At 35.8% G+C, this 17758-nt stretch overlaps 1 protein-coding gene across 3 annotated transcripts in view; it reads right to left on the bottom strand.

The window, feature by feature from the left end:
- Nucleotides 1-17344, bottom strand: part of LOC121410373 (CDC42 small effector protein 2-like) — a 32430-nt gene extending 15086 nt beyond the window's left edge. The window contains exon 1 of one of the 3 annotated variants that reach the window (XM_041602412.1): nt 17241-17344. The gene's annotated coding sequence lies outside the window, so the exon portion shown is untranslated. Of the gene's footprint in view, nt 1-9204; nt 9746-17240 lie in introns of those variants that run through there. The other 2 variants (XM_041602416.1, XM_041602413.1) reach the window with 2 other exon arrangements.
- Nucleotides 17345-17758: the final 414 nt, after the last annotated feature.

The raw sequence follows: 17758 nt of genomic DNA, 5'->3' as shown, positions 1-17758 counted from the left end.
TTCGATTTCTGTGTACTTAACTTTCAGTGATCCTCTTTTCTTACAATTCTCCTTTTCAAATCAATAAGCTCCAACACGTTTTCAACTGCTTTTAATAGATGAATAACTTTACTTTTGTTAGGCTCTGAAACGAATGTTACATTAAGCATACAAATTTAATCGTAATTTCCATGCCCATATTTCAAGTCAGTGTACGTACGATATGGTATTCAGAGTGAAACAAACAAGTGGAACACCTCTGGGAGTCTCGCTTGCATTACGCGATTCGACATAGCAGCAGTGCTGACTTCGAAAACAGATATTGAATAATCATTCACAAAAGAAAACACTCATATGATAAAATACTGTATTCATTGACCAACAATGATGACTGACCATCATCATGTAACCTAAGATGTGTGCAAAACAATAATTTATACTTGATTACCCTTATGTCTATGTTTTATGAATTACTGTAAAAGTGGAAATTTTCGCAGTGTTGAAATTTTTGCAGATTTTGCGGCAAGATCGACAAGCGCGAATTTTAAAATCACAAATTTATGAGCATCTAAATCTACTGCAATATTTGGCAAAGAGACTGCATAATTTGACCTATACAGGGCAACATTTAAGGACGAAAGCTGGAGCTCCAAAATCATATGTATCGCGATATTTGTTCCAATGTGATAATTTTTTTAACAGTCACAGATCAGTAAATTATGATATAAGTTGCTTTTGCCATTTGATTGGTAAATTAACCCCGCGAAAATAACAGCGTTTACAGACAGTGCAGAGCCATAACCTTTCTAAGTCATGATGCCAATTCAGCAAATACCCTGAACATGGCAAAAGTTCACTGACATTTTAAATAACCTTTGATCTTGGTCATGTGACCTGAAACATGCACAAGATATTCAGGGATACATAATTGCTCTTATGTCTAAGTTTCATGAACTAGATCTATACAATTTTTAAGTTATGACCACCCAAATTCACCCAACATGGCAAAAGTTCATTGACCCTAAATGATCTTTGACCTTGGTAATTCAACCTGAAACTCAGGCAAGATCTTCAGTGATAAACATTACCCTTATGTTAAAGTTTCATGAAGTACATTACATGCACATGTAGGTCCAGAGGAGGATGTCTCCAGATCACTTATTAATGGACTTTGTAGTGTTTCACTTGTAAGCATCATTTGTACATTGCCTACATGGTGCCAGGTAAAAATGGCAGAGGTAAAAATGGCAGAGGTAAAAATGGCAGAGGTAAAAATGGCAGAGGTAATAATGGCAGAGGTAAAAATGGCAGAGGTAAAAATGGCAGAGGTAATAATGGCAGAGGTAAAAATGGCAGAGGTAAAAATGGCAGAGGTAATAATGGCAGAGGTAAAATGGCAGAGGTAAAAATAGCAGAGGTAATAATGGCAGAGGTAATAATGAGGTAAAGATGATAAAGATAGGTTACATCATAATAATATCATCCATGACCGGACTTTTGTCGACGAAATGGGCTATAAAAACTGATGAAGTATTATGTTGTTTTTTGTCATTAAAGATCTATACTCTGTCATTTATATGACTAAACTCAAGCATTTTCTTTCCAAAATGATTTCAGTTAGTGACTGTATGATGGAAGGATCTTAAGCTCATAAGCAGAACAACGCTTTACATACAAACCCAACGATTTTTTTAAATGTAAACACCAATGTGTGCAGCCACTAAACCTCTGAAACGAACAAGTTCGGGTCTACTTCGAACTACTTTCATAAATTTAACCTGGATAAAAAAATAACTGAACATTCTGTAATAAAAGTATTTTTTTATTTCCACATCATGATGGATCATGATGAATAGATATTGATGTAACTGGCGGATCCATGGGGCACAGCTGGCCCGTGCCCCCCTTGAGAGGTACAATTAGAATCTTATAGGAAATATGCTAACTCAAGTGTGCCCCCTTTTTAAAGCGAGACCCTTTTCTGCTTGCTAATTATCTTTGTGGACGAGTTAGTAGGCGGAAACTTTTTTGCGTGTCATTTTTCAAGAAAATGTGCCCCCCTTGGAAAATCCTGGATCTGCCCCTGATAAATGTGATATGTTACATGTAAATGTAAATGATACAATTATTGTTCAGTCTTTAGAGCAATACCTCAATGCAGCTAGTCCAAGTGGATGCCAGGTTCCCAAAGGGTTTGACGTCATATATGGGAAGCTGCCCCATGACATTTTATGCACTACAAAATGGTTCATAATTGTTTTAAAAAAATATTTCAGGAGCGTCAGTGAAATTATTTGTCTCTTGATATATACTGAAGATAAAAAAATCATTTGGATTTTTTTCTAGAAAATTACATTTCATTTATATTTTCTATATACCAAATATGGGAAAGCTGCTTGCAAATGACGTCATCATTAAAATATTTCGATTGATTTCCTAAAACCCTCACCAATATCATTTTATTTTTTTTCTGCTATTCTACAATGACTTTTAACGGAGGTTGAACTTCCCCTGTAATGAATTAAGTACAATTTCGATCAAGAGTGTGCTTCAAATTTGAATATTGATACAGCGATTTGACATGAGAAGGCCGTCCATGAGAGTCCAGAAAAAATAAGATATTCCAGCCAAAATATTATCAATTTGGTGTAGACGATCTATCTATGATTTTAAAAATGTCACCCTTTCCATTATTTTTATTTTCTTAGAACCTTTCTTAGTTAATCTATGTAGGGCTTACATGCGGGGACTTTTTGATTTTTTGTTTCATGGGGGTTTAAAACCCTTTTTACCTATACCATTATGACCTCTGCCATTATTACCTCTGCCATTATTACCTCTGCCATTATTACCTCTGCCATTTTTACCTCTGCCATTTTTACCTCTGCCATTATTACCTCTGCCATTTTTACCTCTGCCATTTTTACCTCTGCCATTATTACCTCTGCCATTTTTACACCGAGCCGCCTACATGTACCTCTTTCACAATGTGTGCCCCTTTATTTGCAATCTCAGCTTTGTCTCATAAATCATATTCAATATAAAATATGTACCTTTGTACATGTATACTCATGAAAGTCAGTCCTTCACGTTTATAATTTCGTGGAGCTCAATAAATCGCTCTCCTTATTTTTTTGAGGAGCTCAATTGAGCTCCTCAGAATCGCTCTCTGTGAGGAGCTCAAATCAATTCATTACAATACATGTATGATAAATTGTAGATGTTTCTTAACATTGAATATATGCAATAGCTGTGTTAGCTATTAATTAATCTGTGGTGAAACTAGGCCTGGGTCACGTCAATACGTGATGTCGTACGCGCTCCTGCTACAAAACAAAAAAATTGAAAAAAAAAATGCTAACATTTTACATCTTTAAATCCATGAAATGGCCTTCTTTTTTCCGTAATTCCTTGAAATTAATTTGATTGAGTTGAAAACTATCAGAAAAATGAAGAATATTAATCACTTTCCCGACTCTGATTTGAACTTACCTCGGTAAATATTGTAGTCCCACATGTAGACTTCCATGGTGTTGCCATGAAAATCTACATATGGGACTACATGGGACTGCAATCTTTAAAAAGAGATGAATATTCTTCATTTTTCTGATAGATTTCAACTAAATCAAAGTAATTTCAAGTAATAATGGAAAGAGGAGCGCGATTTTTTGCTCTCCTTATTTTTTTAAGGAGCGCGGTAGGAGCGCCGGCGCGATCGCGCTCCTCAAAAATGAAGGTCTGGAAAGTATAAGACTAAGTTATTGGCATGGAAATAGAATTAATGAATAGTTCCTGCATTAATCAAGAAAAGAAAAGTGAGTCCAAGAAAATACAATTAGAAGGCCAATCGCCAGATCAGAAGTGAAAAATGATGGGAGAAGAAATAGCAAAGATTGAACTTAAAGATAAATTCCAGTTTTGGTAACGATCTCAAAATGACTTTTTACAGAATAAAATATAATGACCACCCAAGTGTCTGTTTGTATGAATAAAAAATATGTGCCAAAGGATTCTGGAAGAAATTGTGTAATTGCTGAGAAATAAACAAAATAAGAGCTGATTCGGTCACTTCCGTCGGGTCTTTATCCCAGCAATAACAATACACTGTCCCACGTGTGCCTATCTGTGTTGGTGATCTTCAGTGTGAACATTTTTTTACGTAGATTTCAAGATTTTACAAATTTCAGTTTATGTAACTGTACCAGATCTAGGTCCTCGATGATATTCTGACAATTATGCCTGGTTTTACAGACTTTCTCATCAAATCAGTCTTTACTGCAACTACTGGCAGTTCTCTTTAAATTTCATGATTCAAGTATAACAAGTGGAGCGCCCATTTGTCTCGCCTGCATAACACAAATTCAATATAGCAGCAGTGCTGACTTTATTGAATAGTTAATTTACAAAAAAATTCAAATGACAATAAAATGCTATGTTCATTGACCCTAAATGACCTTTGACCTTGGTCATGTGACCTGAAACCATGGCAGATTCATGAACTAGGTCCATATACTTTCTAAGTTATGCTGTCATTTCAAAAACTTAAATCTTCGGATAAGATTTGGTGTTGACGCCACCGCGGCGCCTATAGTCTCACTCTGCTATGCAGGTGAGACAAAAACACTGATTTAAAAAACAAGTGGAATGCCTCTGGCCGTCTCACCTGCATCACGCGGTTCAATATAGCAGCAGTGCTGACTTTGAATACTACTCTAACTCGCACAAGATGTTCAGTGATACATGGTTACTCTTATGTCCACTTTTTATGAACTAGACCAATAAAATCACAGAGATATGATGGTTATTCAACAAAAACCCCCAACATGGCCAAAGTTCATTGACCTTACATGACCTTTGACCTTGATCATGTGACCTGAAACTCGAACAGGATGTTCAGTGATACTTGATTACTCTTATGTACAAGTTTCATGTTCAAATCAGATCCATAAACTTTTAAAGTTATGATGGTAATTCAACAGATACACCCAATTCGGCCAAAGTTCATTGACCTTTGACCTTGGTCATGTGACCTGAAACGCGCACAGGATGTTCAGTGATACTTGATTACTCTAATGTCCAAGTTTAATGAACTAGACCAATAAACTTTCAAAGTTATGATGGTAATTCAACAGATACCCCCGATTCGACCAAAGTTCATTGACCCTAAATGACCTTTGACCTTAATCATGAGACCTGAAACTTGCACAAAATTTTCAGTGATGCTTGATTACTATTATGTCCAAGTTTCATGAATCAGATCCATAAACTTTCAAAGTTAAGATGGGAATTCAACAGATATCCCCAATTCGGCCAAAGTTCATTGACCCTAAATGACCTTTGACCTTGGTCATGTGATGTGAAACTCATGCAGGATGTTCAGTGATACTTGATTTACCTTATGTCCAAGTTTCATGAACTAGGTCCATATATTTTCTCAGTTATGATGACATTTCAAAAACTTAACCTCAGGTTAAGATTTCGATGTTGAATCCTCCAACATGGTCTAAGTTCATTGACCCTAAATGACCTTTGACCTTGGTCATGTGACATGAAACTCTAATAGGATGTTCAGTAATACTTGATTAACCTTATGGCCAAGTTTTATTAACTAGGTCCATATACTTTCTAAGTTATGACATCATTTCAAAAACTTAACCTCAGGTTAAGATTTGATGTTGACGCCGCCGCCGTCGGAAAAGCGGCGCCTATAGTCTCACTTTGCTTCGCAGGTGAGACAAAAATGTGGTATCTAAAGACTGGTCAATGGCCAATCGCGGGGTCAAATGTATTTAGGATATGTTTTTTTTCCCAAGCTTTTTCCTCGGGGCTTTTTTCTCGTTTCTGAAAAGTGTTCAGGTTCTTCCTGATGGGGGCATGCCATACCCAGCATGAATATAGTTTTGTCTGTTTAAGCCAATATAGACAAAACCTGTTTAGGGGTCATAATTTGGCAAACACTTGTTTAGGGGCCAAAATGTGAAATGAAGCCCGCAAAATACTTGCTTAGAGTGTCATTTTGGACACAGAGAAAAACTTGTTTAGAGGGTTCTGGAAATAATTTGGTCACACATGTGTACAGCAATACATTTGACTGACCCCCCCCCCCCCCCGGCTCTAGATACTCTGAATGACAAAAGTTTCGTTCAGAAGCCACCCAGCCTCGCTCGCAAGTCCCCCATTACGAAACATCTCAGTTCCCCAGCCCTGCCAAAATTGTCAAGCAGGAGGACTGCATGCGAGAGGATGCACATACGGCTTCGCAACTCCCTACATACAACTCGTAGCCGCTCCATGCATTTTAGCACATGCAAACCGCCATACCTACAGTGCCGCGATCCCGTTCCGTAGAGCCTGGTATTCACACCGCACGGTATATATTTAGTTCCCAAGACCCTGCACTTTACCCTTGTAGTCAGTTCCTTTAATAGACCCATTTCAAGGTTTTGTGAGGCCCACCCCCATCAATATATAATTTGAGTGCCCCCCCCCCCTGTAGAGCCTTCCATTCACGTAGTCCATGTATCTCTTTTCACTTTCATATACATGTTACTAATGGAACACATTAAGGATACAACCCGAAATTCAATCAAATCTCCTTTCTCCCTTTTACTTTGGATTTACCCTTTAAGCTTCCTACAGTACACACAAGTGCATGTGCACAGTCATCCTTGCAGTGAACTTTAAAACCACACGTAAGCAAAGATCTAAAACTAGTTTGTATTGATCTTCTACGTTTTCAATCAATACAGATGCTCTACTCTAGACAAACTTAAAAAACAAATCAATATTATCAGTCTAGTAAATTACTAAAACAACTGTACATGTATATTTTATCCTACTTGTCTGGTCAGTGACCAATGGCCAATGTCCACACAAATCACAATCACAATTAGCATATGAACACGTCTCATTCTTTTTATCATTTACTTTAGACTTTCTTTTTATTTTAAAAATCTAATTTGAAAAATCCAATCATATTTGGTTTCACTGTACCTTTAAATGTAAAAGCCTACAATACACGTCGGAGTCCTATCCTTTTTTTAAGAGGATGCAGGGGCCGCGGAACCGGGGGGGCTTCAGCCCCCCCACTTTTTTCCAAAACCGTGTACAAAAACGCAAAAATTACCATACGATTGTGATTTTTAGCATGGTCAGCCCCCCCACTTTGAAAACCGTTCCGCGGCCCCTGGGATGGAGCCCAGGGGGTGGGGGAGTACTCAAATAATTTTTTGATGGGGGTGTGCCTCACGAAACTTTGAAATGGGGGTCTAAGGAACTGACTACTACGGTAAAGTATGGGGTCTTGGGAATATACCCGCGGTGTGAAAAACAGTCTACGGAATGAGATAGTGGTGCTAGGTACGGTGCATGCTCTAGCCATGCATTATATTATAAGGAGCGGCTACTGCTACATGTACACGTAGTTATGGTATGGAGGGAGTTGTGAAGCCGTCCATGTGCTCGCGCTTGACAATTTTGGCAGGGCTGGGCCATGGGAACTGAAACGCCTCGTATAAAGGGTTATGCGAGTGGGGCTTCTGAACTGATCTTTTGTTATTCGGAGTATCTAGAGAACTGAAAATTACGTCTGAAAAAAGGGGGTCATCAAAGCAGAACATCCCCGTACCACCAATATATATGTGAGTGCCCCCTCCCCCACCACCGGAGGATGGAGATTCCACAAGAATATCACACCACGAACATACAGTTTTCATGAAATGTTGCCCATACATGTAGAAAGTATAAGGTGAAATATTTACAGGTATTGTACGTACATGTAGTAATACTTTGAAAATGAATCATATGTGGTGTTTTATGACATGGAAGTGATGGAACATCTAGGGCTTATATGTAAGGACAGTGTACGGTACACATTGAGCAATGAATTTTTCCAGATCTATACAATTTACCATCTTTCAGGATCTTGGTTCTGTCCTTGTCATGCACACACTTCCCCTACCTCTGATGTGATTATCTTCTTTAGCTTGATAAAATGCAAAGGTGATCCAGCAGACTCTATTATTGATATGAACTTTCTAATGAGATTACAATGATCCCATATCTCATAATAAGTTTTCAGTCAATAGATAACACCCATGACTGCTCATCCCTGCCAAATGTCTTGCTTATCACCATGGGTTGTCTCAAGTGATTGGAGGTGTTCACACTTCATATTCTCATCAGTCACACAGGATGTGTTTCTACTATGTATGAAGTTCCAATTAACAAAAGTGAATATCGCACAATTCAAATTAAATTGTAAAAATGGAAATGAAATTATTCATAGGAAAGTCATGAAATGATAATATCAAGTAGATTTTTTGGTTAGCTTTTTTTTCAATCAATACAGTATAAATTTGGAGTTTCATCCTGGGATTGGTTGATTATAAAATGTAGGCGATAGTAATAGTTTAATGGCTTGTATCATGATCTATATAGCAAAAACAACATACTTTTCAGACTGCATTGTTTTCCTTTACCCTGGGCAATACATTGTAAGTAGGGCGGGGGGGGGGGGGTCTTCGCCCAACCAATTTTTACAGGGATTGGCTCAGACCACTTAGGTTTCAGACTTAATTTACAAAAGTGGGATAGCAAAATACTACTGTATCTGGCCCTGCTAAAAAGCAGGGTTACATGTAGCTGGCTTATTGCAGTGCTAGCAGGGCGTATTCTGGAACCAAACTGGGCTGATGCATTAAACAATCACCGGAGTCCAAAATTAATTTCAAATGCACATTATGTGGCAGAATCATCAACATTCAAATAACATTGATACTTGATTACCCTTCAATCCACATATTTTCAAAGATATAAATATTTGTACATGGTCTTAGAATGCACAATAACATTTCCAAAAATTAAACAATGGTTAAGATTTTCAACATTGATTCTACAACAAGGTCAAAGTTCTTTCACCCTAAATGACTTAGACCTTGATTATGTACATCATATACATGTATCCTGAAACTAATGCAAGATGATAAAGATGTCCAAGTTTCATGAAATAGATCCATATACTTTCAAGTTTAAAAGTTAAGAAATTGCACAAACTTAACCTTTGTTAAATCAAGATGTTACAAATGTTATACAACATGGTCAAAGTATATTAACTTTTATGTTCCTTGACCATTCATGTGACTTGAAACTCTACATGCAGGTCTACATACAGTCGCAAAGAGTAAAAATCACATCAATAATAGATACTACATATATACTATTTACCTCAATAGATCAGTCTTTACTTGCACAATAATCCAACGTAATCCTATACATGTGCATGTAGTTCAGGTTCAGATATCACTCTTACAGTATGCTGCATCTCACAAGAAACAACTCGCAAACTGATCTACAATATGAATCAATCCATTCTCTATGGTGCTCAACACATGAACGTCCTTCCGCTGTGAAAGAATCACTTCTCACTCCTATACTCAGGAAGTAGGGAGAGACTCTGTACCAAACAGGGGTCGCTAACTTTTAGTACACAGTAAAACTCTATACATGCATGTGTACGCAGATTTAGAAGATTTTAAGAAAAATGTTATAAAACACTTTTAATTTGAGAAATCGTCACCTTGCAAAATATAGTTGACATGTACATGTATGTCAGTCACGCAGAACAAGTAATACTGCACACTGTTCAGAAAGATTTCAACTAAAATGATCAATTTTGTAATTGTCTAGAAATAGTTGCTAGACAGACAGACAGCAAGTGAGCTTGTCAGCTACTGGGGTCGATAATGACTGTGTCCTGTTATTGCTCTTAGTTTGTATCTCAACATGTGTACCATACATCCATCTGAGTCATCACATGACTACAGGCAGCACAGTTTCCCGCTTCTCTGCAAATACCTCAGTCGTCATTTCCTTGTTTACTGCCTTCGTTTCAGTTCATACTGTAGCCGCCCATTTAAAATGGATAAAGAATACCTTCAGTAGCCAAGAGTGACTTGTACATTTCGTAATGCATTAAGGTGTATGGGTAGAAAACCCTCAAGAAAAGCAGAAGTAGATCTACATTTACAGCTCTGTAGATTATTGATTAAACATGGTACTAATAATCTACGTAACTTGTTTCAATTGTACTGTATGTCCCCTACATGACATTATTGGGGGCCTGATCTGTATCACACAAAAACTATCAAGTTGTATTGTTATTTTGAAAGGGAAGTTCACCCTGATGATTGTCTTCAATAAAAACAGCAACAATAAAACATAATATTGGCAGAGGTTTGAAGAAAATCAATCAAAAAAAAGTTACAACATTTTTTAATATTTGATTATTGATGTAATGTCATATGCGAGCAATTCCCCTATATTTTACAGGTGTATGCCATATATGGTAATATAAATTCAATGAATTCCATTTTCTTTGATGGAACATGATGAATAAAAAATCTTATTATTATAAAAGGGGGTATGAAATGTGTTTGATATCTGATGATCTATCCATCCCATAAATACAATGACTATTCTTTTCAGAAAACATTTTTTGAAGTTTACATCACACCACAAAGTAGCTGCTTGTCTGTGATGTCACAAATCAAAAAAAAAAAAACATTCTTAACTTTTTTGAATTGTTTGACAAATATTAATCAAACCTTCAATAATTCTTTTCTATAATTTTTCAGTTTTTATTTAAACCAACTAAAGCAATGATATGCATTATGGGATTTATTTTCTTGGAATTCTGTACAGGGGAGTGCAATGGGAGCTCTGTTTTAACATTTGGGGATGAAACACCCTTTTCCACATTTGTTTTAGAGCTAGGTTTCTTTCTTGGCAAAGTTCATCCTATTTTAAGTCATCTACATTAAAAAAATTAAAATTCCGTTAGTAGGAAAACATCCAGAGAAACCATTTGACTGATATCCTCAGCGGAAGAGATGAGAATATCACTGCCAATTACTCATCAGCCTGTTTTCAAATTACTATTACAAGGGTCAAGCAGGCTGCCATTACTCTTTCACATGGTGAAATGCTAGAGCATGTCACTCCAAATTCAATGCCTAACTAAATTATTGATGAAATTAAAGGTAAAGATTAAAGGAAAAAAATAATCTTAATTTTAAATCAACATTTTGAAATACCTGAACCAAAGTATTACACATAATAAATTACAGCCAATAAAAAAAAGGTCAAGTCCACCTCAGAAAAATGTTGAGTTGAATCAATAGAGAAAAATCAGACAAGCTGAAGCACAATGCTGAAATCCTGAAAATTTCATCAAAATCGGATGTAAAATAAGAAAGTTATGACATTTCAAAGTTTCACTTATTTTCAACAAAATAGTTATATGAACGAGCCAGTTACATCCAAATGAGAGTCGATGATGTCAATCACTCACTATTTCTTTTGTTTTTTGTTGTTTGAATTATACAATAATTCAATTTTTACGAATTTGACGATTAGGACCTCCTTGCCTGAAGCACAAAATGTTAAAATAATAGAATTCAACGTGTTCAGGGAGGAATGAAACTTCATTTCACATGACAATGATGAGAAAATAAAAATATTTCATATAATGAAATACAAAAGAAATAGTGAGTGATGTCATCAACTCTCTCATTTGGATGTAACTGGCTCGTTCATATACAACTATTTTGTTGAAAATAAGCGAAACTTTAAAATGCCATAACTTTCTTATTTTACATCCGATTTTGATGAAATTTTCAGTGTTATGCTTGTTGAATTTAATCAAGTTTTTGTTGGGGTGGACCTGTCCTTTAATAGTCTGGCTGCTCTGACAACAAAGGAGAGATACATGTACATTGGAACAGCACATGGCCTCATATTATAACATGTAGGATAATTCCTGTTCATCAGTCATTTATTAAACATTTCAATCTCATTGAAGGCATGGGCCTTATCAAGTCTTATCAGCTATCTTACCTTTCAAACATACGATGAGTATAATAACCCTATCTCATAGAATACAAACTAAAATCATACCCTAAATGAACCAGTAAACTGCAAAAACTCAAATTCCCCCCAAAAATGTAGGCCTGCAATAAAAATGTAGAAGTCTTTAAATGCCTCAGCAGTACTATTTTGAAATTAACTAATATGCTTTTCACTACTGCACATATTTTCCTTAACCCCAGGAAATTGGTGCGGCTAGGGGGGGTCTTAACTTCATTAATTGTTATCCAATTTTGATTAAATTTTCAGCACTTTGCTCAATGAGTTTTACTCTATTTATGGATATTTTCGGCCTGAAGTTTCCTTTTAAGATTTTAATGTTCACGACACTGAAACATGGCCAAAGTTCATTGACCCAGTTTATGACCCCAAATTCATGCAAAATGATCTTTGATATTCAATTTCCCAACTATTTAAATGTTTCATGAGGCAATTTCTGTGATTTATGAATAAATTTTGCATAAATTAGCATAAAAAATTTCTACTAAAAATTTCAAAATTCTGTGTATAAGTTTGGTGAAGCTAATGAAGTTCTACCAGATGGAAGAGAAAAAAAATAAAAATCGGTCGACAGATAAGAAGAAACATTTTTTGTGAATTTTGAAAAAAGCGCCTAAATTATCAAATTTAATGAGTTTGAAATTTCTGTGTAGAAATTTTGAAGTCCCCACCTAGTGCTATCATATCAAGCAAACAGAATTGAAATCGAACTTGAAATGGTGAAGAAGTATTTTGAAATTGTGGACTGAAGACAGACGACGGAAGCCATGCCATGTCTTATGGCTCATCTGGCCCTTTGAACAGGATGAGCTAAAAATTAACTCCTAATCAGCAGCAAACATTGTTCCAAGCTTACAACATGCACATTACTCCAAATACTATCGTGAATAGGGACCAGACAATTTCTTAATGAGATAGGGGCCTCAAAATGGGAAAGCAATGTAGATGCTTATCAGTTATCAATCACCATGAAGATGAGGCAAAAACCAATCCTGGTTTCAAAATGAAGTGAAACACTCTACCACTCAGGGGCCTATTATAAAAAAAGGCACAAGAAAGTGCAAGTTTTCAAAGGAGAAAATTAAAGATTATTCTACATGTATTTCATATCTTACGTGGTCTTTGCACCCTTATAAAGAATTATGAACATTTCATTTTTTAGCAAGAAGTTCAAGGAAATTAAGTAAGCTTTAAGCCAAGACATGTGATGTATTTATAAGTAAAATCACCCTGATCGAGAGATAATTACTGGACACCATATACATCATGAGTTGGGACTTGGGAGACCTACTGACCATGAACATCAAAGATGCCACTCATGTTTTCATTCTCACTTGCAGAATTTTTTTTATTTTGTCAGGGCATGACAGAGCAGTGATAGTGCAGTGACAGAGCACTCAACTTCAAATCTAATACTCATGCTTTAAAGGGGAAGTTCACCCTGAAGAAAACTTTGTTGTAAAAATAGCAGAAAAAATAGTAAAAAATATTGGTGAAGGTTTGAGGAAAATCCGTTAAAGAGTAAGAAAGTTATTAGAGTTCAAAATTTTGGATTTGTGACGTCATAAACGAGCAGCTGCCCCATGTGTTATGTAATATAAAATGTATGAATTTCAAATTTTGTGTGGTTCCTGATGACTTAATTTTGTTTTCTTTTCATGATCAGGTGTGAAATGATTTGTCTATTGATATACAAAAGTTACAGTGAAAACCATTTTCAATTTTCTGAGAAAATGACATTTCATTGATTTTCTACCATTCGCTATGTACGAATGCTGCTCGCATATGACGTCACAAATCAAATAATTGAAATTCTAATAACTTTTTAATTATTTGATGAATTTTTCTCAAACCTTCGGCAATATTTTTTTATTATTTTTTCTGCTATTTTTACAATGAACTTTTTGTCAGGGTGAACTTCCCCTTTAAAGGGATGGTCCAGGCTGAAAATATTTCCATCTTAAAGATAAATTCCAGTTTTGGTAACGATCTCAAAATGACTTTTTACAGAATCTAATATAATGACCACCCAAGTGTCTGTTTGTATGAATAAAAAATATGTGCCAAAGGATTCTGGGAGAAATTATGTGAATGGTGAGAAATAAGCAAAATAAGCGCTGATTCGGTCACTTCCGTCGGGTCTTTATTCCAGCAATAATAATACACTGTCCCACGTGTGCCTATCTGTGTTGGTGATCTTCAGTGTGAACGTTTTTCAGCGTAGATTTCAAGATTTCACAAAGTTCAGTTTATGTAACTGTACCAGATCTAGATCCTCGATGATATTCTGACAATTAAACCTGGTTTTACAGACTTTCTCATGAAATCAGCGTTTACTGCAACTACTGGCATTTCTCTTTAATACATAGAGTAGCATTCACTTAGCAAAATGCTGAAAATTTCATCAAAATCGGATAACAAAGAATAAAGTTATTGAAGTTTAAAATTTAGCAATATTTTGTGAAAAGAGTCGTCATGAATATTCATTAGGTGGGCTGATGATGTCACATCCCCACTTTCCATTTTCTTATGATTTTACATAAAATCATAATTTTTTTCATTATTTCATACTTGTGTGAATAATATGTCTCCCTTATAATGAAATAAGTTGCAGCAATAAATATCTAAAGCACTAAATCAGTTGTCAATCCATTTTTTCTAGTTCTTTGAGGAAAAAATTTGAATAAACTTAATTTCATATTACAAAATACAAAAGAACAAGTGGGGAAGTGACATAATCAGAGAATTCTCAACTTGAAAAAAACGGCACATCTTTTCTCTCTAAAAGGTCAAGGTCAAGGTAATATGTCACAATTTTTGCATTATTCTTCTTCTAGATGTCTACCATGAGGGTATTCAATCTAATCAAAGTCATTTAACACTATTTTTCAGGTCATTAAAGGACAAGTCCACCCCCCAAAAAAAATGATTTGAATAAAAATAGAAAAATCTTACAAGCATAACAATGAAAATTTCATCGGATATAAAATAAGGAAGTTATGATATCTTAAAATTTCACTTAATTTCACAAAACAGTTATATGCACATCCTGGTCGGTATGCAAATGAGGAGACTGATGACGTTATCCACTCACTATTTCTTTTGTATTTTGTTATATATGAGATATGAATTATTCTAATTTTCTCCTCATTGTCAAGTGAAACAGTGATTAATTCCTCCCTGAACATGTGGAATTAGCATTGTTTAATACTACATGGTTCAGTCAAGTTGGTACCTATGGTCATATCTGTAAAAATTGAAATATTGTATAATTAAAACAATAAAAAAAAAAAAAATGGAGAGTGAGTGACATCATCGACTGAATTATGCATATGACTATTTTGTGAAAAATAAGCGAAACTTTATTTGCCATATTATTTTACATCCGATTTTGATGAAATTTTTCTCTACTTATTCAACTCAACATTTTGCTAGGGTGGACTTGACCTTTAAAAAGCCTCTGAAATGTCATTACGAGTGCAAATTCTAGGATACTTTTTGCCCCATTACATATACTAACGTTACTCTGAAGTAAATTGAATCTTTTTTTTTAATTATTTTTTCTAGATAAAAAATAGAGATTGAAAAATTACAATTTCTTTTAATTTCACTTTCCAACAATAGAGGAAAAGTTCTGTCTCGTTCCTTCTCCTTGTCAAAATTGAAAACAAAATGGCCGATCGAGAATGAATGCGACACAGTTCCAACTTTTCCTTTTTTGAGCATTGGGGGTCCAGTTTGTGCCTCGATGTCAGGATTCTGTGTCTCATGGTAGACCTTCATCCATATAATCGAGGCAAGTGCATAATTAATTTTTCCCCTTTTGTTTGGAGTGCTATTGTGACTCCATTCTACCCAATTTTGGAGAGCATACAGTGGGTGATTTCAAGTACGGTGTCAAGCATTTTGGACTCTTGTTCATCCCCTCAAATCTCTGGCTCAAGCAACTATCACAGCCTATCCCCATAAACATTGTACACAATGTTTGTGAACTCACTCAGATTCACAGAAAATCTCACGCATAGCTGGTCTTTTAGCTTGGCATCTCTGCGGTGTTCAGTGTTGAGAGCGTAAAAAGACCGCTGAACCGAGCTCCAACACCGAGCTGAGTTCAGAGGAACGATACCGGTTGCGTTTATCGATAGCACATATCACGCCTCTGCGCTGCTAAATCATCTCAACTTCACGCGAGAAGTCTCGACGACGAAATTGAAATCTGAGAGAAATGCATCAATTTCTCATCGTACAGAATACAAATGCTTTAATTAATTCAAGAATTCGAAAGAGTGAACATTATTTTTCATCAAAATATATAAAATAATAATTATTTAAATAATAATTATTATCAAATAATTTGAACTCATCTTAACAGTAAAAGTAAATTTTACGGGAATGTTTCATCGTGTTCGCCGCCTGTTCACGAGCTTGAGATTGCCAACACCAACATCGAACTTGAAATCATGATTTTCCCAATCCCTGGGGGTTGGTGTTGGTGGATGGGGAAATTGAGTTCAGAGGAACGATACCGGTTGCGTTTATCGATAGCACATATCACGCCTCTGCGCTGCTAAATCATCTCAACTTCACGCGAGAAGTCTCGACGACGAAATTGAAATCTGAGAGAAATGCATCAAATTCTCATCGTACAGAATACAAATGCTTTAATTAATTCAAGAATTCGAAAGAGTGAACATTATTTTTCATCAAAATATATAAAATAATAATTATTTAAATAATAATTATTATCAAATAATTTGAACTCATCTTAACGGTAAAAGTAAATTTTACGGGAATGTTTCATCGTGTTCGCCGCCTGTTCACGAGCTTGAGATTGCCAACACCAACATCGAACTTGAAATCATGATTTTCCCAATCCCTGGGGGTAGGTGTTGGTGGATGGGGAAATTGCACGTAGTCAACACCAGCCACAGACAGTGCTGCTGGGTTTAGCAGACGATATTCAACACGAACTGCCGGAAATACGTCATATTTTTCGAGGTCAATCCCAACACCGGCCTGATTTCAAGTACGGTGTTGTGGCTGGTGTTGCTGTTGTCACAACACCAACACCAGCTTTCAACACCGTACCGGTACTTGAAATCACCCAGTATTGCAATAATAATATGTTCGCCTATTATACACGGACGAGTCCTGGGCTCCAGGCCGCGAAGGGGGCCGGAGGCGGAGGTCCCTGGGTTACAGGCCTTACAGGTAATGAGATAGGCCTAGATCTATGCTTATTAAGGCCTTGGTCTTTTGATTTTGTGAATCTAATTGTGAAAAAAATCTACCCCTCGTGTAAAAGCATTTTGGCAACATATTTCTAACAAACTTACCTCCTGGTATTTTATTCCTGGCTTGTACCAAGAGCCAATATATATCAGTCTCACCAGTTCGCTTATGCTTGAAGTTGAATATAGTTAATATCCCGGAAGTAAAACGTGAGCTAAATAATTTTTGTCAGCGCTCGTATGTACGTACACGAGCTATTTAGCGAGCGATTCAAGATCTATAAAAAATAACGGTATCGGTTTTTTTATCGATCTTTTTATTTCAACCATTTATTAATTACATCTCTATGATTTCAACCTAGTCAATTCTTATTGGATTTGGCATACATGCATAATTTCTTCCATGTCAAATTTATGACAAAATGAATAATGTATTTTGAAATATCCGTAATTTTATGTTATTTAAGTGATGTTTATTTCTTTTATTCGGGGATTCTTTTATTCTATTCACTTGTATAAACATAATTATAATTTTTGCCATTGTGATCAATGTGATGAACGAAAAAGAGTCTTTACCTCACTCAGCACAGACAGGGTGCTGGTTTTGGAGGATGAAAATTTAG

The sequence above is a fragment of the Lytechinus variegatus genome, chromosome 3, assembly GCF_018143015.1.
Source record: "Lytechinus variegatus isolate NC3 chromosome 3, Lvar_3.0, whole genome shotgun sequence".
Lineage (NCBI taxonomy): Eukaryota > Metazoa > Echinodermata > Echinoidea > Temnopleuroida > Toxopneustidae > Lytechinus > Lytechinus variegatus.
The sequence above is the reverse complement of the archived record's forward strand: the minus strand, read 5'-3'. Positions and strand labels throughout refer to the sequence as shown.